The following is a 25,057-nucleotide window of genomic DNA, read 5'->3' as shown; positions in this document are numbered from 1 at the left end:
AGAGTACATCATGAGAAATGCTGGGCTGGATGAAGCAGAAGCTAGAATCAAGATTGTTGGGAGAAATATCAATAACCTCAGATATGCAGATGACACCACCCTTATGGCAGAAAGTGAAGAACTGAAGAGCCTCTTGATGAAAGTGAAAGAGGAGAGTGAAAAAATTGGCTTAAAACTCAACATTCAGAAAACTAAGATCATGGCATCCGGTCCCATCACTTCGTGGCAAATAGATGGGGAACCAGTGGAAACAGTGTCAGACTTTATTTTGGGGGCTCCAAACTCACTGCAGATGGTGACTGCAGCCATGAAATTAAAAAACACCTACTCCTTGGAAGGAAAGTTATGACCAACCTAGATAGCATATTAAAAAGCAGAGATATCACTTTGTCAACAAAGGTCCATCTCGTCAAGGCTATGGTTTTTCCAGTGGTCATGTATGGATGAGAGAGTTGGACTATAAAGAAAGCTGAGCACAAATGAATTGATGCTTTTGAACTGTGGTGTTAGAGAAGACTCTTGAGAGTCCCTTGGACTGCAAGGAGGTCCAACCAGTCCATCCTAAAGGAGATCAGTCCTGGGTGTTCATTGGAAGGACTGATGCTGAAGCTGAAACTCCAATACTTTGGCCACCTCATGCAAAGAGTTGACTCATTGGAAAAGACCCTGATGCTGGGAGGGATTGGGGGCAGGAGGAGAAGGGGACAACAGAGGATGAGATGGCTGAATGGCATCACTGACCCGATGGACATGAGTTTGAGTAGACTCTGGAAGTTGGTGATGGACAGGGAGGCCTGGCTTGCTGCGATTCATGGGGTCGCAAAGAGTCGGATACGACTGAGCGACTGAACTGAACTGAACTGAGTACAAGTCCTGGAGAAAAGGGAGAGTGTTTAGAAGCAAAAGAACAAGATTTGGTGTAGGCCCAGGTGTCAGAATTGTAAAGATGATGTGGCCCTTTAGCTTGGACCACTTTGCAATACAAAGTAAGTCATCTGAAATGAAATCCCAGGTCAGGAATGTTGGATGGCACTTCGGCAGCTGTGCAGGACTGTAGGACCTGGCACTAACCCCGAATTGTCAAGTTTCAGTATGTCTTCCCCACTGGGATTTTGTCCCATGGGCAGTGTGCCTTTGGCCATGAGTTATCGTCACAAGGTGGCCTGTGGCTATGTTTTTCCCACTGGTGTGGTCAGAGAGAAGGGTTTGCTAGAATCCCTTTGGCCCTGCTTATAACATTTGACTTAAGAGAGTAGTCATTGGGAGACTTGTAACTTTAATCTCTCTCTGCTTCCAGCTATAAACTGGCCTTTAGTATTTGTTGATGGCTTAGATTTGGACAGTCCTGGACTTGCCACCATCCTTAGCAGTTATGAGTGCTGGCTCAGCCACTGTGGGCTACACTGAATTAAGGCCAATAGAATAAATGTTTAGTAAATTGTTTCTGAAGTGTTTTAGTAACGAAGTGCTTCCCCCCAAAATACTGTATACACTATAAATTTAGTTACTTTTAAACAATGTATTTTGCTTTTTGAAGGGCAGTCCTATAAAATTATGTCTAAACTTGCAGAGATTCTGCAGGGAGTATGTTGTTTAAATGAACAAAGCTTGAAGTCAGTTTTCTTGGTCCTTGTCTTCACCCCATCCTGGGAGAGGGGCTTTGATCACAAGTTTCAGCCCAGCCTCAGATTCACTCACTTCTCCATTACTGGATGGAGGAGGTGGGAGGAGAGTGGGCACGGGGAGGTCCCAGTGTGCTGTCTGTGGCTGATTCATCTTTGTTTCTGCTGACATACCATTCAGTTCAATGTCTTGCTTGCCATCAGTGCTCAGTGTATGACCCACATGAGAGCTTTATGAAAGAGCTGTATCCAGTACAACAAGCTTAATGCAGTGTAGCTAAAGCGAAGAGCTGTTAGGGAAAACAGCAGAATGGGTCTCAACCCTGGCTAAGCATCAGCATGATCTGGAGCAGCACTAAAGCCTACAGATGCTCAGGCCCCAACCCAGACCTGCTGACCCAAAGCTGGAGGAAAGGACCTGGGCGTTTTGCTTCCAGGTCAGTTCAGTTCAGTCACTCAGTCATATCTGACCCTTTGTGACACCATGGACTGCAGCATGCCAGGCCGCCCTGTCCATCACCAACAACTAGACTTTGCTCAAACTCACGTCCATCAAGTCAGTGATGCCATCCAACCATCTCATCTTCTGTCATCCCCTTCTCCTCCTGCCTTCAATCTTTCCCAGCATCAGGGTTTTTCCAAATGAGTCAGTTCTTCGCACCAGGTGGCCAAAGTATTGGAGTTTCAGCTTCAACATCAGTCCTTCCAATGACTACTCAGGACTCATTTCCTTTAGGATGGACTGGTTGGATCTTCTTGCAGTCCAAGGGCTCTCAAGAGTCTTATCAACATGACAGTTCAAAAACATCAATTCTTTGGCACTCAGCTTTCTTGATATTGTCCAACTCTCACATCCATACATGACTACTGGAAAACCATAGCTTTGACTAGATGGACCTTTGCTGGCAAAGTAATGTCTCTGCTTTTTTAATATGCTGTCTAGGTCAATCATAGCTTTTCTTCCAAGGAGTAAGTGTCTTAATTTCATGGCTGCATTCACCATTTGCAATAATTTTGAAGCCCAAGAAAATAAAGTCTATCACTGTTTCCATTGTTTCCCCATCTATTTGCCATGAAGTGATGGGACCAGATGCCATGATCTTAGTTTTTTGAATGTTGAGTTTTAAGCCAACTTCTTCACTCTATTCTTTCACTTTCATCAAGAAGCTCTTTAGTTCCTCTTTACTTTCTGCCCTAAGAGTGGTATCATCTGCATCAGTGAGGTTATTGATATTTCTTTCAACAGTCTTGATTCCAGCTTGTGCTTCATCCAGCCCAGCATTTCACATGATGTACTCTTATATAAGTTAAATAAGCAGGGTGGCTATAAATATACAGCTTTGATGTACTCCTTTCCCAATTTGGAACCAGTCTGTTGTTCCATGTCCTGTTCTAACTGTTGCTTCTTGACCTGCATACAGATTTCTCAGGAGACAGGTAAGGTGGTCTGATATTCCCATCTCTTTCAGAATTTTCCACAGTTTGTTGTGATCCGCACAGTCAAAGGTTTTAGCCTAGTCAATGAAGCAGAAGTAGATGTTTTTCTGGAATTTTCTTGCTTTTTCTATGATCCTGGATATTGGCACTTTGATCTCTGGTTCCTTTGCCTTTTCTAAATCCAGCTTGAACATCTGGAAGTTGATTGTTCATGTACTGTTGAAGCCTGGCTTGGAGAATTTTGAGCATTACATTGCTAGTGTGTGAGATGAGTGCAATTGTGGGGTAGTTTGAATATTCTTTGACATTGCCTTTCTTTGGGATTAGAATGAAAATTGACCTTTTCCAGTCCTGTGACCACTGCTGAGTTTTCCAGATTTGCTGGCATGTTGAGTGCAGCACTTTCACAGCATCATCTTTCAGGATTTGAAATAGCTCAACTGGAATTCCATCACCTCCACTGGCTTTGTTTGTACTTATGCTTCCTAAGGCCCACTTAACTTTGCATTCCAGGATGTCTGGCTCTAGGAGAGTGATCATACCATTGTGGTTATGTGGGTCATGAAGATCTTTTTTGTGTAGTTCTTCTGTGTATTCTTGCCACCTCTTCTTAAAATCTTCAGCTTCTGTTAGGTCCATACCATTTCTGTCCTTTATTGTGCCCATCTTTGTATGAAATGTTACCTTTGTATCTCTAATTTTCTTGAAGAGATCTCTAGTCTTTCCCTTTCTATTGTTTTCCTCTATTTCTTTGCATTGATCACTGATGAAGGCTTTCTTATCTCTCCTTGCTATTCTTTCCAAAGAATTGCATCCAGGTAGCTTCAGGATATTCTAATGGTCTTTCAGTACTTTATCCTGATTAGTAATAACTTCTCCTACACCAAGTTGCTGAAGGCTGTGGATAGGAGAAGAGCTGGGGAAACCTAAAGCTCTATGGACTTCGGAGTTGGTCAGTGCAGTGGTGGAGGGGGACAGTGGTTCCATTTGGAAAGCAATTAAGCTCTCACATTGAGAGAAAACATGGTTTGGTTGAAGATTTCACTTTCTTTAAAAATGCCAAGTGAGTGTAAGAAGCCCAGCTGGGATCATTCCAGTGTTACTATTTGTGAACACCTACATGCCAGACACAATGCTTCATACTTTATGTACATTATTGCAAGGTAGGGATTATCGTTCTCATTTTATAGATGAAAATCCTGAGGCTGTGACCAGGTAAGTGGCTGGCTCAAGATCACATGTGATAAAAGATGGAGTCAGTATGCAGAACAAAGGTCTACCTCCTCCCCAGCCCATGCCAAGCCTGCACCCTGTGGCCTGTCCTGCTCCATCCACCCAGACCTGCAGAGAGCTCTTAGATGCTGCTTCAGCCCTATCTCATCAGCCTCAGTGAGGACTGTCTACAGGGGATCTCTAGGCAAAATGTGCATAAGGACTCAACTTCTAAACCAGCCTCTCAGAAGTTCTGAGTGTAAAGCCCCCATCCCTCTGCAAAAGCTCCTGGGATTTCAGGGCTTCACCAACCTCTCTCCTTAGTCCCCTGATATACACACATGGTCTCTCCTGGCACACTCTCTTCACCTCCCTCAGGTCCACCCTCATCTGCACTCAACCTGAGAACAATCAAGTCATCTGAGTCAAACAAGCCAGTCACAAAAGGAAAAATACAGTGATTCCAATTATACAAGGTACTTGGGTACTCAAATTCATAGAGTCATGGTGGTTTCTAGGTGCTGGAGGGAGGGGAAATGAGAGTCAGTATTTAATGAGTACAGAGTTTCCTTTGGGGACAATGAAGAGTTCTGGAGGTGATGGTGGTGATAACTGTACAATGATAGGAACATACTTAATGCCACTGAACTGTATGCTTAAAAATGGTTAAGACAGTAAATTTTATGTGTATTTTACCATAACTTAATAAATGAGTGAATGGCGAATCCAGTGATAGAAGACAACTAGATCTCCTGAGTTCTGCTCCAGCTACCCTCAGTTCAGTTCAGATCAGTTGCACAGTTGTGCCCAACTCTTTGCAACCCCATGGACTGCAGCACGCCAAGCTTCCCTGTTCATCACCAACTCCCAGAGCTTACTCAAACTCATGTCCATCGAGCCAGTAATGCCATCCAACCATCTCATCCTCTGTCGTCCCCTTTCCCTCCTGTTTTCAATCTTTCCCAGCATCAAGGTCTTTTCAAATGAGTCAGTTCTTCCCATCAGGTGGTTGAAGTATTGGAATTTCAGCTTCAGCATCAGTCCTTCCAATGAATATTCAGGACTGATTTCCTTTAGGATGGCCTGGCTGGATCTCCCTGCAGTCCAAGGGACTCTCAAGAGTCTTCTCCAACACCACAGTTCAAAAGCATCAATTCTTCGGGGCTTAGCTTTCTTTATAGTCCAACTCTCACATCCATACATGATTACTGGAAAAACCATAGCTTTGACTAGATTGACCTTTGTCAGCAAAGTAATGTCTCTGCTTTTTAATATGCTGTCTAGGTTGGTCATAGCTTTTCTTCCAAGGAACAAGCACCTTTTAATTTCATGGCTGCAGTCACCAACTGCACTGATTTTGGAGCCCAAAAATGTAAAGTCTGTCCCTGTTTCCACTGTTTCCCCATCTATTTCCCATGAAGTGATGGGACCCGATGCCATGATCTTAGTTTTCTGGATTGTTGAGCTTTAAGCCAACTTTTTCACTCTCCTCTTTCACTTTCATCAAGAGGCTCTTTAGTTCTTCTTCACTTTCTGCCATAAAGGTTGTGTCATCTGCATATCTGAGGTTATTGATATTTCTCCCAGCAATCTTGATTCCAGCTTCTGCTTCATCCAGCCCAGCATTTCACATGATGTACTCTGCATATAAGTTAAATAAGCAGGGTGACAATATACAGCCTTGATGTACTCCTTTCCCAATTTGGAACTAGTCCATTGTTCTATGTCCAGTTCTAACTGCTGTTTCCTGACATGCATACAGATTTCTCAAGAGGCAGGTCAGGTGGTCTAGTATTCCCATCACTTTAAGAATTTTTCACAGTTTGTTGTTATTCACACAGTCAAAGGCTTTGGCATAGTCAATAAAGCAGAAGTAGATGCTTTTCTGGTATTCTCTTGCTTTTTAGATGATCCAACGGCTGTTGGCAATTTGATCTCTGGTTCCTCTGCCTTTTTTAAATCCAGCTTGAACATCTGGAAGTTCATGGTTCACATACTGTTGAAGCCTGGCTTGGAGAATTTTGAGCATTACTTTGCTAGTCTGTGAGATGAGTGCAATTGTGCAGTAGTTTGAGCATTCTTTGGCCCGCTAGCCTACATTTCCTAAAACTACTGTTCACAGAGATGCAGCAGGAAGGGGAAGTGGACATGAGCTGAGGGAGAGATGGACATGCTTGAGCATGGTTGATGGGGCAGTCCCACTGATGTGCCAATCACAGAGTAATAACTGTATATGTGTTGGGTGCTCTTCAGTCCCCAAGCTTTCTCACACATGTGGACTCGTCTGGTTGATGACCTGATGACCTGGCCAGGGTCCCCAGAGCAAAACACCTAGAATATACTTTCCCAATGATGTACATGTGGTAAAAGAATTTTCCCCATGAATCTTGGAATGAGAGCCCCAGCCTCACTTCGTCTGCTAAAAGCCCTTGAACTCAGTTTAGGAAATACTGATGGAGTGGGACATGGGAGCCCAAGGGCATTGGCGTGGACACACTGGATGGTGGTGTGACCTTGGGCAAGTTCCTTGGCTTTGCTAAGGGTCATTTCTTTCCATGTGACACAGGAATGGTGTGATAGGAGCAAGAAGATAGTGCATGCAAAAACTTAGCACAGGTTTTAGATAAGTGAAAGTTCTTTGAGGAGCTTTAATTACAAGGTCTGTTCTTTTGAGACCAGGTCCTGTCCTCCAGAAGTCATGGCCCAGGAAGACAGATGAGGAAAGGGAAGAGGCAAGTAAACAGCAGCATGGTGGGCTGAGTTGGCATGGAAGCTGAACCCAGCCGAGAAAGAAGGACTCATCTCAAATTGGGTCACTTTTCCCCATCAGGCTCTAAATTCTTATTAAGAGGCCGTATGCTTAGTGGTGAAGAGCTTACAACCATGCAGCTAGCCTGGATTTGAATCTATGTGTGATCTTGAGCAAATTACTTACCCTCTCTGTGCCTCCTTTTTCTTATCTATAAAATAATGATCATAAAAACAAGGTCTAACTCATAGGATTCCTATAAAGATTTGGATAAATATCAATTGTCAAAATGCTCAAAAGAGTATCTAAAAAGGAAATAGAGATATTTATGGCTTGCTGCTGCTGCTAAGTCATGTCAGTCGTGTCCGACTCTGTGAGACCCCATAGATGGAAGCCCACAAGGCTCCTCTGTCCCTGGGATTCTCCAGGCAAGAACACTGGAGTGGGTTGCCAGTTCCTTCTCCAATGCATGAAAGTGAAAAGTGAAAGTGAAGTCTCTCAGTCGTGTCCGACTCCTAGCGGCCCCATAGACGGAAGCCCACCAGGCTCCTCCGTCCATGGGATTTCCCAGGCAAAAGTACTGGAGTGGGCTGTCATTGCCTTCTCCAATTTATGGCTTAGCTGGTCTAATTATTAGGTCCTTGACTTTTCTTTTGTTTTCTCTTCTCCTTTGCTTCCAAATATTTAACCTAATTCTAGAAGGATTTAGGCAGCAGATCTGGGAACATACAGTAAGTACTCAAAAAAATATAAAATTAAAGGAAAAAAAAAACACAATTGATGACGTTAACTGAACACAGAATTTAAAGGCTTAATAAAAAATCTCCCAATGAAGCAAACAAATATCAACACCTTTTGAAACAATCAAATCTGATTCCTAGTCAGACTTCCTGAGCTAATTTGCCCTAATCTCTGATTTCTGACATCCAGACACCCACACAATGGAGCCTCCTGCCAGAGATTTAAGACCCTGGGTCTCCATATTCATTGGGCGGTAGGGAGGCAGATGGGGAAAAGTGACCCAATTTGAGATGAGTCCTTCTTTCTCGGCTGGGTTCAGCTTCCATGCCAACTCAGCCCACCATGCTGCTGTTTACTTGCCTCTTCCCTTTCCTCATCTGTCTTCCTGGGCCATGACTTCTGGAGGACAGGACCTGGTCTCAAAAGAACAGACCTTGTAATTAAAGCTCCTCAAAGAACTTTCACTTATCTAAAACCTGTGCTAAGTTTTTGCATGCACTATCTTCTTGCTCCTATCACACCATTCCTGTGTCACATGGAAAGAAATGACCCTTAGCAAAGCCAAGGAACTTGCCCAAGGTCACACCACCATCCAGTGTGTCCACGCCAATGCCCTTGGGCTCCCATGTCCCACTCCATCAGTATTTCCTAAACTGAGTTCAAGGGCTTTTAGCAGACGAAGTGAGGCTGGGGCTCTCATTCCAAGATTCATGGGGAAAATTCTTTTACCACATGTACATCATTGGGAAAGTATATTCTAGGTGTTTTGCTCTGGGGACCCTGGCCAGGTCATCAGGTCATCAACCAGACGAGTCCACATGTGTGAGAAAGCTTGGGGACTGAAGAGCACCCAACACATATACAGTTATTACTCTGTGATTGGCACATCAGTGGGACTGCCCCATCAACCATGCTCAAGCATGTCCATCTCTCCCTCAGCTCATGTCCACTTCCCCTTCCTGCTGCATCTCTGTGAACAGTAGTTTTAGGAAATGTAGGCTAGCGGGCCAAAGAATGCTCAAACTACTGCACAATTGCACTCATCTCACAGACTAGCAAAGTAATGCTCAAAATTCTCCAAGCCAGGCTTCAACAGTATGTGAACCATGAACTTCCAGATGTTCAAGCTGGATTTAAAAAAGGCAGAGGAACCAGAGATCAAATTGCCAACAGCCGTTGGATCATCTAAAAAGCAAGAGAATACCAGAAAAGCATCTACTTCTGCTTTATTGACTATGCCAAAGCCTTTGACTGTGTGAATAACAACAAACTGTGAAAAATTCTTAAAGTGATGGGAATACTAGACCACCTGACCTGCCTCTTGAGAAATCTGTATGCATGTCAGGAAACAGCAGTTAGAACTGGACATAGAACAATGGACTAGTTCCAAATTGGGAAAGGAGTACATCAAGGCTGTATATTGTCACCCTGCTTATTTAACTTATATGCAGAGTACATCATGTGAAATGCTGGGCTGGATGAAGCAGAAGCTGGAATCAAGATTGCTGGGAGAAATATCAATAACCTCAGATATGCAGATGACACAACCTTTATGGCAGAAAGTGAAGAAGAACTAAAGAGCCTCTTGATGAAAGTGAAAGAGGAGAGTGAAAAAGTTGGCTTAAAGCTCAACAATCCAGAAAACTAAGATCATGGCATCGGGTCCCATCACTTCATGGGAAATAGATGGGGAAACAGTGGAAACAGGGACAGACTTTACATTTTTGGGCTCCAAAATCAGTGCAGTTGGTGACTGCAGCCATGAAATTAAAAGGTGCTTGTTCCTTGGAAGAAAAGCTATGACCAACCTAGACAGCATATTAAAAAGCAGAGACATTACTTTGCTGACAAAGGTCAATCTAGTCAAAGCTATGGTTTTTCCAGTAATCATGTATGGATGTGAGAGTTGGACTATAAAGAAAGCTAAGCCCCGAAGAATTGATGCTTTTGAACTGTGGTGTTGGAGAAGACTCTTGAGAGTCCCTTGGACTGCAGGGAGATCCAGCCAGGCCATCCTAAAGGAAATCAGTCCTGAATATTCATTGGAAGGACTGATGCTGAAGCTGAAATTCCAATACTTCAACCACCTGATGGGAAGAACTGACTCATTTGAAAAGACCTTGATGCTGGGAAAGATTGAAAACAGGAGGGAAAGGGGACGACAGAGGATGAGATGGTTGGATGGCATTACTGGCTCGATGGACATGAGTTTGAGTAAGCTCTGGGAGTTGGTGATGAACAGGGAAGCTTGGCGTGCTGCAGTCCATGGGGTTGCAAAGAGTTGGGCACAACTGTGCAACTGATCTGAACTGAACTGAGGGTAGCTGGAGCAGAACTCAGGAGATCTAGTTGTCTTCTATCACTGGATTCGCCATTCACTCATTTATTAAGTTATGGTAAAATACACATAAAATTTACTGTCTTAACCATTTTTAAGCATACAGTTCAGTGGCATTAAGTATGTTCCTATCATTGTACAGTTATCACCACCATCACCTCCAGAACTCTTCATTGTCCCCAAAGGAAACTCTGTACTCATTAAATACTGACTCTCATTTCCCCTCCCTCCAGCACCTAGAAACCACCATGACTCTATGAATTTGAGTACCCAAGTACCTTGTATAATTGGAATCACTGTATTTTTCCTTTTGTGACTGGCTTGTTTGACTCAGATGACTTGATTGTTCTCAGGTTGAGTGCAGATGAGGGTGGACCTGAGGGAGGTGAAGAGAGTGTGCCAGGAGAGACCATGTGTGTATATCAGGGGACTAAGGAGAGAGGTTGGTGAAGCCCTGAAATCCCAGGAGCTTTTGCAGAGGGATGGGGGCTTTACACTCAGAACTTCTGAGAGGCTGGTTTAGAAGTTGAGTCCTTATGCACATTTTGCCTAGAGATCCCCTGTAGACAGTCCTCACTGAGGCTGATGAGATAGGGCTGAAGCAGCATCTAAGAGCTCTCTGCAGGTCTGGGTGGATGGAGCAGGACAGGCCACAGGGTGCAGGCTTGGCATGGGCTGGGGAGGAGGTAGACCTTTGTTCTGCATACTGACTCCATCTTTTATCACATGTGATCTTGAGCCAGCCACTTACCTGGTCACAGCCTCAGGATTTTCATCTATAAAATGAGAACGATAATCCCTACCTTGCAATAATGTACATAAAGTATGAAGCATTGTGTCTGGCATGTAGGTGTTCACAAATAGTAACACTGGAATGATCCCAGCTGGGCTTCTTACACTCACTTGGCATTTTTAAAGAAAGTGAAATCTTCAACCAAACCATGTTTTCTGGTTTCTGCTTATGGCACAGAATCATGACTGCTAATTTCTGTTTAAAGCAACGTGTTTCACACAGAAATGAGAAGTGGGAGTGTGGTAGAGGTGATAGGTAGTGGTTGATGTCTACTGATCCCATTTCTATAAAAACAGACAATAGAAAAGGGCAGAAAGCTATTCATAGAAATGGAAAAGAGCAGGGTGCAAATTTAACAAAGCACCACTCCCATTCCATCTTTCCCCCGGGGAAAGACCTTCTGGAGCTCCCAGCTGTTCAGGATTCATGGCCCTCTACAGTCTGGTCAAGTGGTTCTCAAAAGTATGGTCCTTGAACCACACCTGATACCTTGTTAGAAGTGCAAATCCTGAGGTTCCACCCCAGAAGTCCTAAATCAGAAACCCTGTGGGTGGAGCCCAGCAAGCTACACTTCAACAAACCCTTTAGTATACACACAAGTTTGAGGACCAATGCTCCAGCCCCCACCTCTGTTTCTTCTTTTTCTTCCCTGTATTTAATACAAACTCTGCTCCAGCCGGACTAGTCACCCTTCTGAAAATACAGGGGACATTTCTACTCTCGCTCCCTCACTGTAACACCCCCTGCACCTGAAATGCTCTTTCTTTTACTGAATTGGGGTCTTATCCATCCTACAAGGCTGCCCTCATAACTCAGCTTACCCAGAGTACTCTGGGTCACCCCAGCGCATGGTCACTCCCTCTCTGATCATTTATAACTTTTAGGATCCCACCTGCTTACCACAGCTTTTATCACCAGTTAACTTCTCTGGAAGTTGATCCAGTCCGAAACTTGAGTTGTAGGTGCTTGGCTGGCAAGGAGTGAGCCTTCCAGGTCTTTCTTTTCTTTTCAACTTTCAATGTGTGCTTTACCCTGATGAGTACCTACTTGATCAAAGGACATTTGTAGGCTTGGAAGTTTGATAAAAGGAACTGTAGAAAATTGTCAGGGGAATACTGTTCCTGTCATCTTTGATGGTACATCGATATCAACACTAACCATGATAAGAAAGTGTTATTCCCTGTACGCCTGGCTTTTCACATTAGAGGAACTCAGCACAACAGGTGTTGCTGGAGAGCTGATTAAACAATTATCACCTCTCCCGGTTTCCTGTTTGTGTACAGTCTCTAGACTGTAGAGGACATCAAAGTCACGAGTTCTGCCAGCCCTTCCTCTGCCACTGAGCTAGCGGCCAAGGAACTACCAGGATTGGAAGCCCCCACAGCCTGGGAGTGGGGGTGGATGTGAAGATTGTCTCTGTACCTGGCTCTGCTGGGCTAAAGATGCTCTCAAGGCTGCTGAGACTGTGTCTTGTTTTAGGCAGAATATTGTATATACTTTTAGGCCTGGGAATCATCTAGTGCCATCTCTGCTGAGTTATCTGAGACCCAGTGAAGGAAGGCTCACTAAGAGCAGAGCTGGAAGGGGTGCTTCTTCCCTGATCCTAGCTTAGTGCTTTATCTCCAGCTGTACTTGGGATGGGCACGTGTAGAAATGTTGTTTGGGATCTCTTTGTATATCCTGCGTCCTACCCACTGGCAGGCCAGTATTTCTAAATCACAACTGTACCTTGGCTCAGAATCTAGCACCAAATGGTACTCATCCATCCAGGTGACTTGTTCCCTCTGTGACTTTTGTGGGTATGAGATTTTGAGTGAACTTGTTGTGAGGCTGGGACCTTGGACTGGGGGTGTATCCTGGGCTGCTGGGAATGGCTGAGACATTCCCTACCCTCTGTCCTGAAATTCTACAGGCCTTCACATAGGTGCCTATAGTTTTCTGATCTAAATCTTCTCAGGAGTAAGATGGGGTCTAAATCAGTAAGTTTATGTTAGAATCTGGACAATTGAGAAAATTGTGCTGATTTGTTATCCTGTAGCAAGACTGGTAATTAAATGTCATTCAAAGTTCTTTTTGATACTAATGACCACTTAGACTGTGACCTTAAGAAGCATTTTGAGTAAGGGCTCTGGGGGGATTGATTAATAATGTCTGTCAAGACAGTCTAAAGTAAAATTTGCAGCTGCACAAAGATGAAATCATGACATATTCTATTAGTAAAAATTTCTCTTAGAAGTCATTTCATTGTTAGGTTCACTCTAACAGAAAACTCTGAATAATAGTCACTGAAGATAGACATGTGTTATTCTTGCACATAAAAGTCTAGATGAAGTCTAAAATAGGTGGAGTACTTCCAGGTCTTGGACTTGGGCTCTTTTTGCTGTTCTTAATCTCATTGTCCAAGATGGAACCATCTGTATTCCAAGCAGCAGGATGAAGTAAAGGATTATTAAAAGATAATTTTTAAAGATAAAATCATAGCTGTCAGGCAAATGTAAAAATAAAAGCATTGTAAATATTTTGTTTAACTCAATGAGGGGACTAGTAAGATGTCATAGTTGATTTAAAGGAGAACTGAACATACACATATATAGGCCACCAAGAGTGCTGAAATGAGCTTATAATTAGATGCAAATTTGGGCCAATATTTACTGCAATATCAACTTCATTTCTACTGACATAATTTGTATTTTTATGAATGGAAATCATTTATATTATTGACAGTATTCTACCACTCACAGAGTTGTAAAGTGGCTCAAAGACAACCTAAGTCTGATATAATACAGAAGTGGGCCCTGGACAGGACACCAGTAACTATTTTTGTTCATTTCACAAATTTTCCTGGTGAGATAAAGATGAAGCAAGTAAAGGGAGTACATCTGCTTTCTCACAAGAGAAGTTCCTAAAAACTGCCAAATAATGTATTTGCTTACATTCATGGCCAGAATTTGCTCACATGGCCATACTTATTTGTAAGAGAGGTTGGGAACTGTGGCCTTTATAAAATTCTCTTGTATGGAAGAAAGGGACCACAGATATTGGGGGAGACCTGGCAGCCTCGACGCAGCCATGATCTATGGTTATTGCAGCATTGTTCTTAATAGCAGACAGTTGGAGGCAACTAAAGATCCATCAGATAATTTGTAGTATGTCCATACAATGAAATATTATGTAACCATTAAAAGGAAGGAGCTGTGTAACTACAGATGTAAAGATCTCTAAGATAGATTGTTCAGTGAAAAAAACGCATGCAGAAAAGTGTGCATAACAGTCTACAATCTGAGTTGGAAAAATGTATGGATACGCTTTTAAATACATAAATTCTCACTGAAAAGAATAAAGGAAAACCAATACAATATTGTAAAGTAATTAGCATCCAATTAAAAAAAAAAAGTAACAGTTTCTGGGTAACTGAGGGCCAGAGGGAAAAAGGATGCTGATTTTTCATTATGATTGTTTTTTCTGGTACTTTCTAAACCTGAACAGTGTTCATGTATTATCTATTGTCAATGAAATAAAAATATAATCTATTGTCATATATGGCTTGAGGAAAAAATGGCCATCATGTGTGGCTTGTAGGTAAGCTTTCCGAATTGTTACAGTAGGATCATATGGAAAAAAGAGAAGGGCTTGGAGAAGATGGGCCCTGGAATCAAAACCCATGATACAGAGATTTTTAACTGCATAGCCTTTTGTGATTCTTGAATTCTGAATCACTGGGATTTAATATTATTTTAAAATGTTGATACTATTTTTTAAAATAAAAAAATTAAGTCTTTTGACTGCCATCAGTTCAGTTCAGTTCAGTCGCTCAGTCGTGTCCGACTCTTTGCGACCCCATGAATCGCAGCACGCCAGGCCTCCCTGTCCATCACCAACTCCCGGAGTTCACTCAGACTCACGTCCATCGAGTTGGTGATACCATCCAGCCATCTCATCCTCTGTCGTCCCCTTCTCCTGCCCCCAATCCCTCCCAGCATCAGAGTCTTTTCCAATGAGTCAACTCTTTGCATGAGGTGGCCAAAGTACTGGAGTTTCAGCTTTAGCATCATTCCTTCCAAAGAAATCCCAGGGCTGATCTCCTTCAGAATGGACTGGTTGGCTCTCCTTGCAGTCCAAGGGACTCTCAAGAGTCTTCTCCAACACCACAGTTCAAAAGCATCAATTCTTCAGCACTCAGCCTTCTTCACAGTCCAACTCTCACATCCATACATGACCACAGGAAAAACCATAGCCTTGACTAGATGAACCTTTGTTGGCAAAGTAATGTCTCTGCTTGACTGCCATCAGTGCTATTTAAAATGTTTTAAATAACATTTTAAAGTTGTAATAGCTGGGACTTCCCTCATGGTTCAGGGTTATGAATCTATGCTCCCACTGCAATTGGCATGGGTTTAACCCCTGGTTGGGGAATTAAGATCCCAATGCTGCTTGGTGTGGCCAAAAAAAAATTAAAAAATAAAATTATGATAGCTGTTACAGATATCTCCACACTTATGCACATCTTCTTGTATTTACCTCTTTCTTGATCTCTAGCCCCATCCCCCAGCCCCAGTCATATCCATAGCCACATTTTCCTGTCTGAGGGATTCCATTACAGGGCAAATCTCCTGACAGTGTTTGTAGTCATTTCTTCCCAAGGTGGGAAGAAGAGTGAACCAAGAGGTAGGAAGCCTGGGTTTTAGCCTTAACCTAAGCTTCAACCCTGAAAAGCTATGTGACTTTGGGTGAGTCATGCCACCTCTCTGAGTAAAAATTCCACCTCTGAAAAAGAGGCTTGCATGCACTTATTCTACTTACCTTCCAAGAATATCCTCAGATTTGTGTTTGGGGGAGAGGTGATCTGTTGACACTTGAAAAAAATGTAAAGCATTGTTCAAATGCAAAGGATTATTATTACCCACTGAGAGAAGAAGCCATGGATCTCAGATCACATACAGGAAATTTTATCATAGGCAGCAGAGAGGCTAGCTGAAACATGAAACTGAAGAGTGAACTGAGGAACTGTCTGCCAGTAAAGCCAGTATTTATGGAGCACTGGTGTGTGTCAGCCCTGTGCCAAGGACCGCAGGGCATGAGGCGATGCACTGCGATGGTGAAGGGCTCCGACTCCAGGACTGCTGGCTCTCCTCCCATCTGCTGGATAATCCCAGGCTGCTGACTTAGCCTCTCTGTTTCTCAGTGTCCTCTGCTGTACAGTGAGGGTAATATTAGTGCCCATCACATAGGCTTGTTTTGAGGAGCAAATGAATAAGTAGATGCAAAACACATAACAAGCATGCCTGGAACGTGGGCAGTGCAATGAAATGATAGCAGTAGTACCTCAGCAAGTGATCGTCATGAAGTGTGCTGTGTCTTTTGAAGTCCCCAGCACAGGGCCTGGAGCCCACAGGTGGCCTCACAGGAGGTGAGGTGGTGGGGATGAAGACACAGAAGTGTTAGTAGCATTGTCCTCTGCTCTCGTGTGACTTATAATCTAGGGGTGGAAAGACACATGTGAAACAACACACACTAGCAAAATAACAATATACCAGGTGAGTGTTTCAGTGTCCAGTGGGCATATTAAGGTCAAGGTGCTCTGGCAGGGTGACAAGTACCTTAAGGAGAGTTCTTAGTTTGGTTGCAAAAAACACGGACAATTGGAAGAAAATGGCTATTGGAAATTCCATTTCTGGGTTTCCTGGCTCCACTTGCAGCCCAGGAATGAACCTTGTTGGGGATGGAGTTAATAAGCTCTGGCATCTAGTTCCAGGCTGCAAAACTTCAGGGAATTTGTTATTGTCTCATTCAGCACCATGATCCCCAGCCAGGAGGCCACTGCACCTTCCCTGAGGCATCTCTCTGAGGTCCTGGGCTGGGCTCCCAGGCTTCTCTCTGCCAGGACCTTAGGGCTGGCCAGTCATGGGTCATTTTTTAAAAGGACCTAAAAGTGACCCCCTGGCTGCGTGAGCAGGGGGAGGTTCACAGGGTTAATGGCTTTGGAGCGTGCAGATGGCTCTCACTGGTGACTCTTGGGCACAAAGCAAGTGCAGGTGCTAATGAGGACAGGGTTTGTCCCTGAGCAGAGGGCGGGTGGGGAAGGGAGGGGCAGTTTTATTCTTTTTTCCCCTGTGTCCAACTCCCTGCTAAATGGATGTGGGGACATGAAGGGACCTCAGGAGCCTTTCTTTCCGTGTCATAGAAGGGAAAATTTGGCCTCAGGGAGGTGCAAGGTGGTCATCCGGAAACTCAGGCCCAGCACTCAAGGCCAGAGCACAGCAAAGGGTGGGGGTAGGAGCAGGCAGAGCAGGGTCCAGATTATGGTCTGTCAGGAGCTTTCCTCTGTAAGTAGAAATAACTCTGTAGAGTGTATGTCAGGAATCTTTGCGATGGTGTAAAGTACCTGATATGGCACATAGCCCATGCACCCCAGAATGTTTGCATTGGTTCTCTACTGTTAGGGCATAAATATAGGTGAGTTTAAGTGCATATCTGTGAAATCTTAGCCTCCAAGAGCATGTACAATAACTCAAAAATGAGTATAGTTTCAGTGAATTCAACACAAACCATTTAAATTGACACTTAACAGGAAACAGAGCACCTAGGGTCAGCAGAATAATCAGAAAAGGCCCTTCCCAGCCCCTGTCCCCAGATTAATTTGAGAAAAAGATGAGATATAAGTGAGTCGATTGCAGATTAGCATGGGGTAACAACCCCTCCCAGCAATCGATGACCCGGTTTGTGGTAGGTGGCTGGGAACCCAAGTGTGACTTTGCTGACAGATTAAGAAGAATCTTGAAGCCAGAGCTAGAGATTGGAAATGGAAAACTGGTTTTGATCAAATTCAACCAGCCAGGAAGGACAGAGCCGGCAGACCAGAGTAACCGGTGGCCCCTGGCCCCCAGCCCTGCACCCAAGGGCTGCCAGGTAAGTCTGCAGAAGTGCTCTCATGAGAAGGCAAGCTTTCCAGGGGATAGCTGGGGAGGTCAGAGCCCTGCCTCTGTTCAGATCTCCAGTTTCATTCCTGGCACTGCTGCAGGGGTCTGAGTTTACTCCTCCTCCAGTGGGAATTTAGGTATCTTTCATGCTGAAAACCAGGAAGACAGAACTCATAGACAAAATATGTAGTTGTATGTGCAAAAGGAGAGATGGATAATCCTGCATCCCCACTAGTTTGAAAGGAAATGTCCAGTCCCAATTCTCCTGGGGTCTGGGCTGCTTGAGGGTGCGAGCCAGGCATCTTGATTCTTTCAGGCCTCAGGCACATTCAGGAGGGACTTTGGCGCCAAGAATATTTGGTGCAACAGAGTTGCTGAAATATCCTAGCCCTGGACAGTGTCTTGCGGGCGCTTTATACTCTCTGGAAGGAGGAGTGGAGAGGGAGGAGGGGGTGGAGGGAGGAGAGTTTCGAAGCACCTCAGCCAAAAGCCATGCTTGTTTGGATGGCTCCTGAAGAGGAGAAGAGACCCAAGAAGGGTTGTGGGGAACACCATCCCATGTCCCAGGCTTGGAGGCTGTGGCAGTATGACTTCACCACAAGTGAATCTACAAGGGCATTGGGTTAGGTTCTAATTTCCTTTCAGGTTTAAAGCTCCATGCTCCTGATTTGAAATGGTTCGATTTGCACCCACTTAGAACAAGGGATCACAAGTCTGTGCTTCCCTCCTGCTTCATGTACTCAAGCATGCCCCTCTCCCCCAGAGGAGAATTACCCAGTGGTATAATTTAGTTCCCAAGCCAGAACCTCATTACCATTTAAGAAGGCTCTAATCTCATAAGAGGATTATGCAGGAAATTTGATACAGCAGTTTCCCTCCCCCACTCCCACCCCTTTCTCTTCACTCTTTGGTGGTTCAGGGTCAAAAATATAATTTGTACACACACGCGCGTGCACCACACACACACACACACACGCACACACAGTGTTTAACAAGAAATGCCTTTGGTAAAGTGCTGATTCTAGAGCCAAAAAGAAGCCGTGTGTTCTTTGAATTGTGACCATAGCAGGCGGACTGTGATCCTAGGTGTTTTGAATCCTCTGCCCCAGATCCATCCCCTCCCTGGACACAAGTCTTAAGGAATCCTCCCTTTTTTTTTTTTTTTTTTAGGAATCCTCTTCTTACTTTGTATTTCATTGCCTCCTTTCAGCTTTCCAACCCTGGATCTCTGTCGTTTTCTTCCTGGGTTCCCTCCATGGGCCAAAAAGCATGTCCTGATTAGTCACTTCAGAGGGGAGGTGGCCTAAGTGAATTAAAATCATCAGGTAAATAACCTGAAGTTTACAGTCAGCGTCTCCAACCCCCACGCAGGGAGATTGTTTTATTGATAGAGTACTCCTGCAAATATACCCCTTTCTGTGTTTCATTTATAAGAAAGAACTAGGAGGTATGGTTAAGGAATGCCATAGAATTAGAGTAGAAAATCAGCACTCCTGGTTGTTACTACTATTAGAACTTGTGCCTCTGTCACCTTCTGGTTAGATGATCTTGGGTAAATCATCCTCAAGTTTCAATTTCTCTTCTGAAAACATGGGAGTGATGGTATCCACCGCACCTGGATGCTCACAGTCTCAGTGATATAAAAGTCTTAACATGGGCACCTCCATGAGTCTGGCAATTAAGGCAGGACACATCCTGGATGGAGATGGGTCTCTCGTTTAACCATTTTCTCTTGGCCCATGAGGAGTACTGAAAAGGCATATCTTTATTTATATTTGTATTTATTCATCTGTATGCCTCTTATCACAACTACCGAAATTCCTACTACTGTCACGGCCTGACACTGCATAATCTGGAGGTTTGCTGTGTGGCCTTATCTGATGAGTATATGATCTCTGGATTCTACTTTCAAGGCCCTATTTCCCTCTTCCCTGAGTCCCAGACTGACCTGTGAATGGGAAGGACAATTTGCCCTACATGACCATGCTGAATCGAATTTGCTGACTATCCTCTGGACTTCAGTGAGGTTTAATGTTTTTGGGTGCCCTGGGGACCTAGGAAATCATTCAGTGATTTTTCCTGGGGATGAGACCAGGTACACTTTCTCCAGAGTGTAGCACACAGGTGTAAAACTTGGGACCTCATTATCCCTCACACCTAGAGGCGTATTTGACTTTCTGTGTCAACCAGACGGAAGCAGTTCAGTGCTCGTCTGACTCCAACCTTCTTGTGAAACTTCTGGCTTTTGATTGTTTTGTTTTCAATTAATCTTTCTTTTCCTTATTTGTAAGCTCCTGCCATTTGATTATTATAATTATTTTTTAAGTGCCAGGACTTTGTTTTTGGCATGCTCTTGCTTTCCTCTCTGTCATATCATCCTCAACCTTGCTCTGGCCTCTGGCTCCTCCCATGCTGCACTGCCTCCCCCTCCCCTGCATCAGATGTCCCTTCCCTGCCTTCTCATGTTCCCCTTGCCTCCCTGGCCCTCCTCTGAGCCTCCATTTCCTAAGTGGTAGAGGGTGAACTGGTCCTAGGTCAGAAGAAGGGGATAAGGGTAATTCACTTCAGAGTTGTTACACTTGAAAATGTTTCTGAGAATGAAATAAGGATACCACCACTGTTGATGAAGATGTAAGAATTTATTCAGATGCTGCAAACAGGAGTGCAGCTGATGAAATCTTTCGGGAGAGCAATATGGCAAAAAATATCAAGAACTTTAAAACCATGCAGTTCTCTTGACCCAGCAATTCCACTTCTAAGAATGGTAAGAATGATCATAGATATGTATAAAGGGTGTTCTTTTTAATGTTATTTAAATTACTGAAACACTAGAAAATAAGTATCCCCAGTTGGAGTATATTGTGGGTACACAGATATTAGTCAAGTTCAACAGGTGATTAAAACTTGGCTCATCCATACTGTGGAAGACTATGTAATCATGATACTAGAAAACATAATGAATAAAATGTAAAGATTTTCAAGATATATAAGTGGCAACATTTGCAGGTTATGTTTTATGTTTGGTTTGGTGACTCAGCAGACTCTGCCTGGGTTTGAACCCAGACTCTGCTACTTAAAAGCTATGTGACCTTGGGCATGTTTCTTAACTTCTCTGAGTTTCAGTTTCCTCATCTGTAAAATGGAGGATGAATGGTACCTACTCAGGGGTTGTTGAGAGGATTATATGACTAAAATCGTGTGGTTGATCCCATACCTGGCATATAGTAAGTATTTGTTATGTTTGCTATTATTAAAAAATCACTCATACATACATATACATACAAACATACGTATAAATACACATGCAAACGGCTATGAAAGTCTGGAAGAAATGCATTGCAAATTATTTATGGGTTGTGAGATTATGGTAATTTTTTAAAATTTCTCTTTTTTACAGTTACTACTGTGAACTTTTGTAATAACTATTACTGAAAATCCAGAGTGGAGGAAAATGATTGTTCTGTAAGGAAATTATTCAAGTGACAGAATCTCTGTAGGGTGTGTGTGTGTGTGTTTTGGGTAGGTATATGCCCCAGGGGAGGGACAGGCCTCCCTCTGGCATTCCTCTCTGCCAACAGCTGCAACCCTACACTTTTGAATAATAGCAGTATGTAGCTCACTTCTTCGGAGAAGGCAATGGCACCCCACTCCAGTACTCTTGCCTGGAAAATCCCATGGACGGAGGAGCCTGGTAGGCTGCAGTCCATGGGGTCGCTAAGAGTCAGACACGACTGAGTGACTTCACTTTCACTTTTCATTTTCATACATTGAAGAAGAAAATGGTAACCCACTCCAGTGCTCTTGCCTGGAGAATCCCAGGGACGGGGGAGCCTGGTGGCTGCCATCCATGGGGTCGCACAGAGTTGGACACGACTGAAGCGACTCAGCAGGAGCAGCAGCAGCTAACTTCTTATTGGGTGTTGCAGGTTATGTAATAGGACTATACGTTTGCGGAGCACCAAATTTCAAATATCTTTATCTTTTAAATTCCTCAAATAACCCTTAAACTGTGCTGCTCTTGAGGCTTAACTTGGTTTAGTCGCTTGTCTGACACCACCCAGTTAACAAAGGAGAAGCCAGGAATGGAGTCCTTGAGTCTTAAGGAAAGGGCAGTGTTTGCTCTACCTGCCCTCCGAGAGCCAGGAGGAGGGGCACCTGATGCCTGCCTGCTCTCAGGGTTCCGGGCAAACAAGAGGCAGAGTTTCATCTCTCTGTGGTAGGAATCAGGAGAGGCTCAGTTTCCTTGGACTTTGTCCTTGTTAACCCTGAAGTCCTACAGAGTTTAAATGAGTTTGGTCTTTCAAGTATGAAAGGAAAAAAGTCAGGCATTGATTTGGTGCCTTTATTCCTTTGGGTGCGGTAGGAATTTCACAATCACTTTGCATAATCAGTTGGTCCATAAAGTGAAAGTGAAGTCTCTCAGTCGTGTCCGACTCTTTTCGACCCTGTGGACTGTAGCCTACCAGACTCCTCTGTCCATGGGATTCTCCAGGCAAGAATACTGGAGTAGGTTGCCATTTCCTTTTCCAGGGGATCCTCACTGGAGTGGATTGCCATTTCCTTCTCCAGGGGATCTTCCCGACTCAGGGATCGAACACCGGGTCTCCCGCATTGAGGCAGATGCTTGAACCTCTGAGCCACCAGGGAAGCCGGTAACCTTTATTGTCTGCTACATAGAAATTAGGTTCTGTTTTTATTTTTTGGCATTCATGGGACATGTTTTTGTTACATCAAAGTGGTCATTCCAAATGTTTGGGATTAAAGGCGTAAACAAAAATCAATCCTGTGACTTGTAGATTTCTATCTCTTTGGCTTCAGAAGATGGATAGATAGACTGGCTGCTCCACACCCCCTTTTGGATTTGAACGTTGACTTTCATCTATCTGAGCCTTAAGGATAACATTTATGAGATCAACACCCCAACGGAAGTTTTAGCAAAGAATGAATAAACTACGCTGGGTCTCAGTCACCGTAACAGATGTTTGTCAGAAAGGACAGCACTCTGGTAGGCACGTCTCAGAAACTATGTTATGAAATGAATCTAAAGGGTTCATCTCACACTTTGGGGTTCAACTTTTTACCCTGCTTTCATCCTCAATTTTTCCCATCTGCCTTATCTCCTTCCTGGACCAGCTCCTGAAGCCGACAGTTTGAATTCAGGACAGAAGTCTCAATGGGCCTCTGGCTTTGGTGGAGATCTACCACTGAAATTTTTTTTTTTTTTTTTCTAATTTTATTTTACCACTGAAATTTTAAGACGAGGAGGCAGAGACTTGTTTTTGATCTTTTTAATGCCTTGCTTTCTCCTCTTCCCTGCTTTAGCACTCACCATGCCTGTTTCTGAAACACATGTAATGATAAAAACCTGTATAAACATTCTTGAATTTGCCACCAAGTGGATCCAGTAGCTTGTAAGAAATTTGGGGTGTTGGCTGAGGAAAGGAAGCAAGTGAGAGCAGAGAGCAGTTCACTTTGATGATTTGCATGCTTGAATGGATGTTTAATGTTTGAGATGGTCACGGAGGTGAAAAAAAGAGGTGGGGGGAAAAAGGATTTGGAGTATAGTGTCCAGTGACAGGAAGATCTGTGCTGAGGCATTTGCTTTCCTGCCCAAATAAAGCAAAGGAGAGGAAGTAATAATAATAACCATAATGATGCTATTAATGATAATAATACATTTTTACTCTGTCAGACATAGTTTCTATGTATTTTATATAAGTTAAGAACAATGCTATGAGGTAAGTACTGCTGCTATCCCTTGTCTGCAGATTGAGAATGAGGAATGATTGACTGCCCAAGGTCACTCTGCTGTTTCGTGGAGGTGGTGCTCAGGAAGCCTGCTCCCGGATCCACTTTCTGCCCTATGTTGTATGGCTTTTCCTCTTAAGAACTCACCTGGCCCAGAGCACTGTTCTTTCCTCTGGGATGGTCAGGGAGAACACCACTCTTATGAGTCTAGGTAGAAGTTAATTCCAGAGGACACGCTGTCAGTTACAGCCCTGGAGATGTGACTGCTCTGTGCTTCCGAGCCTACGGTTTCAGAGATGGTTCTTTTCTTCCTGCTCACTGTCTGCCAATCTGGCTGGTTGTTAGCACGTGGTTTTCCCTGTTCCTGGGCTAGGGATGAGAGTAGGTGATGGAAAGGCAGCATACACATAGAATGGATGGGATGTGGGAGGCGGGAGGATGGAGATTAGTTCTGGGTAACACTGTATAGCAGGCTGGTTTGTGAAATTGTTTACCTCAGAGCCTTGAGAGTCACCAGCAAAAGCTTTGAAAACCATGTTGGTGAGCTGAGAAGTGTGGCATATAAAGCAAGTCCTAATTCATTTTTCCTATAAAACTTCAGACCTAGCTCTCTGGGTAAATGGAGAACAATAGTAAGACTGCAGGGAAGCAATAGCACAAGGACATAATTGCATCAAGACGGGTGTGGGCCATGTCGTTGCACAGCCAGGTCTTCATGATGTATGGATCTGGGGTGGCTGCTTCTTTGAAAAGGCAGCCCACCAGGCTCCCCTGTCCCTGGGAGTTTAATGGGGGTTGGAAGTGATCACTGGCTTGGGAAGTGCAGATGCAAGTTGGATGTAGCACTTCTATGAGATGAGCTCACCAGCAAAATAAAGGAGGATGTTTTCAGGGGGTTGGAGCCAAGGCTGAATCCTCAGTGGGATCCTCCAACTGAAAGTAATGGAAGCATCAGGGAGTCTCAATTTTTCTGGATATCACATCATTTAAAATCCAGGTTTACTGAGCACTTTTTTCCCAGTGGGGAGAGGGGACTCAGAATATAGGAGAGGACCTGCCCTTGATGGACCTATGTTGAGAGGGAGAGAAGTTTTGGGTGGAGATAGGCCTGAAAGTTTAGATTTTACTTGGGCTTTTGGCAGGGGGTGATTTGGAAGGGACAAAGTGTGCTGAAGAAGGGAGGGTAGAACGCAAAAGACTGGGTACAGTAGGAGGACAATATGGCTGAAGCATAAGGGGGTGGGAGAAAGAGCTGGGAATTCCAGTTGGGGCTGAGTTTTAAAGAATATTAAATGCCAGCAAGAGAAGTTGTGACTTGTGGCAATAGGAATTACAGAATTGAGGATTTTAACTTTGTTATTTGAAACTGAGGTGCCTAGGGGTCCTCCTGTCCTTAAGTCTTTTTTCAGAATCTAAAGGCTAAATTTTGGGTTTTCAAACTGAGAGCTTCATTCAGTCTCTTTATTTGTTGAGTTCTTGATTATTCTAAACATTCTGGTT

The 25,057-nt window shown here is 43.8% G+C and overlaps 1 protein-coding gene across 8 annotated transcripts in view; it reads left to right on the top strand.

The window, feature by feature from the left end:
* The window catches only part of PRKCE (protein kinase C epsilon), a 547,240-nt gene that overhangs the window by 164,842 nt on the left and 357,341 nt on the right, over positions 1-25,057 (top strand). The window lies entirely within an intron of this gene.

This window comes from Bos grunniens, chromosome 11 (genome assembly GCF_055505025.1).
Source record: "Bos grunniens cultivar Pamir isolate PY7600 chromosome 11, Bosgru_T2T1.0, whole genome shotgun sequence".
In the NCBI taxonomy this organism is placed as follows: domain Eukaryota; kingdom Metazoa; phylum Chordata; class Mammalia; order Artiodactyla; family Bovidae; genus Bos; species Bos grunniens.
Note: the sequence above shows the minus strand (reverse complement) of the source record. Positions and strands in the feature narration are given on the sequence as shown.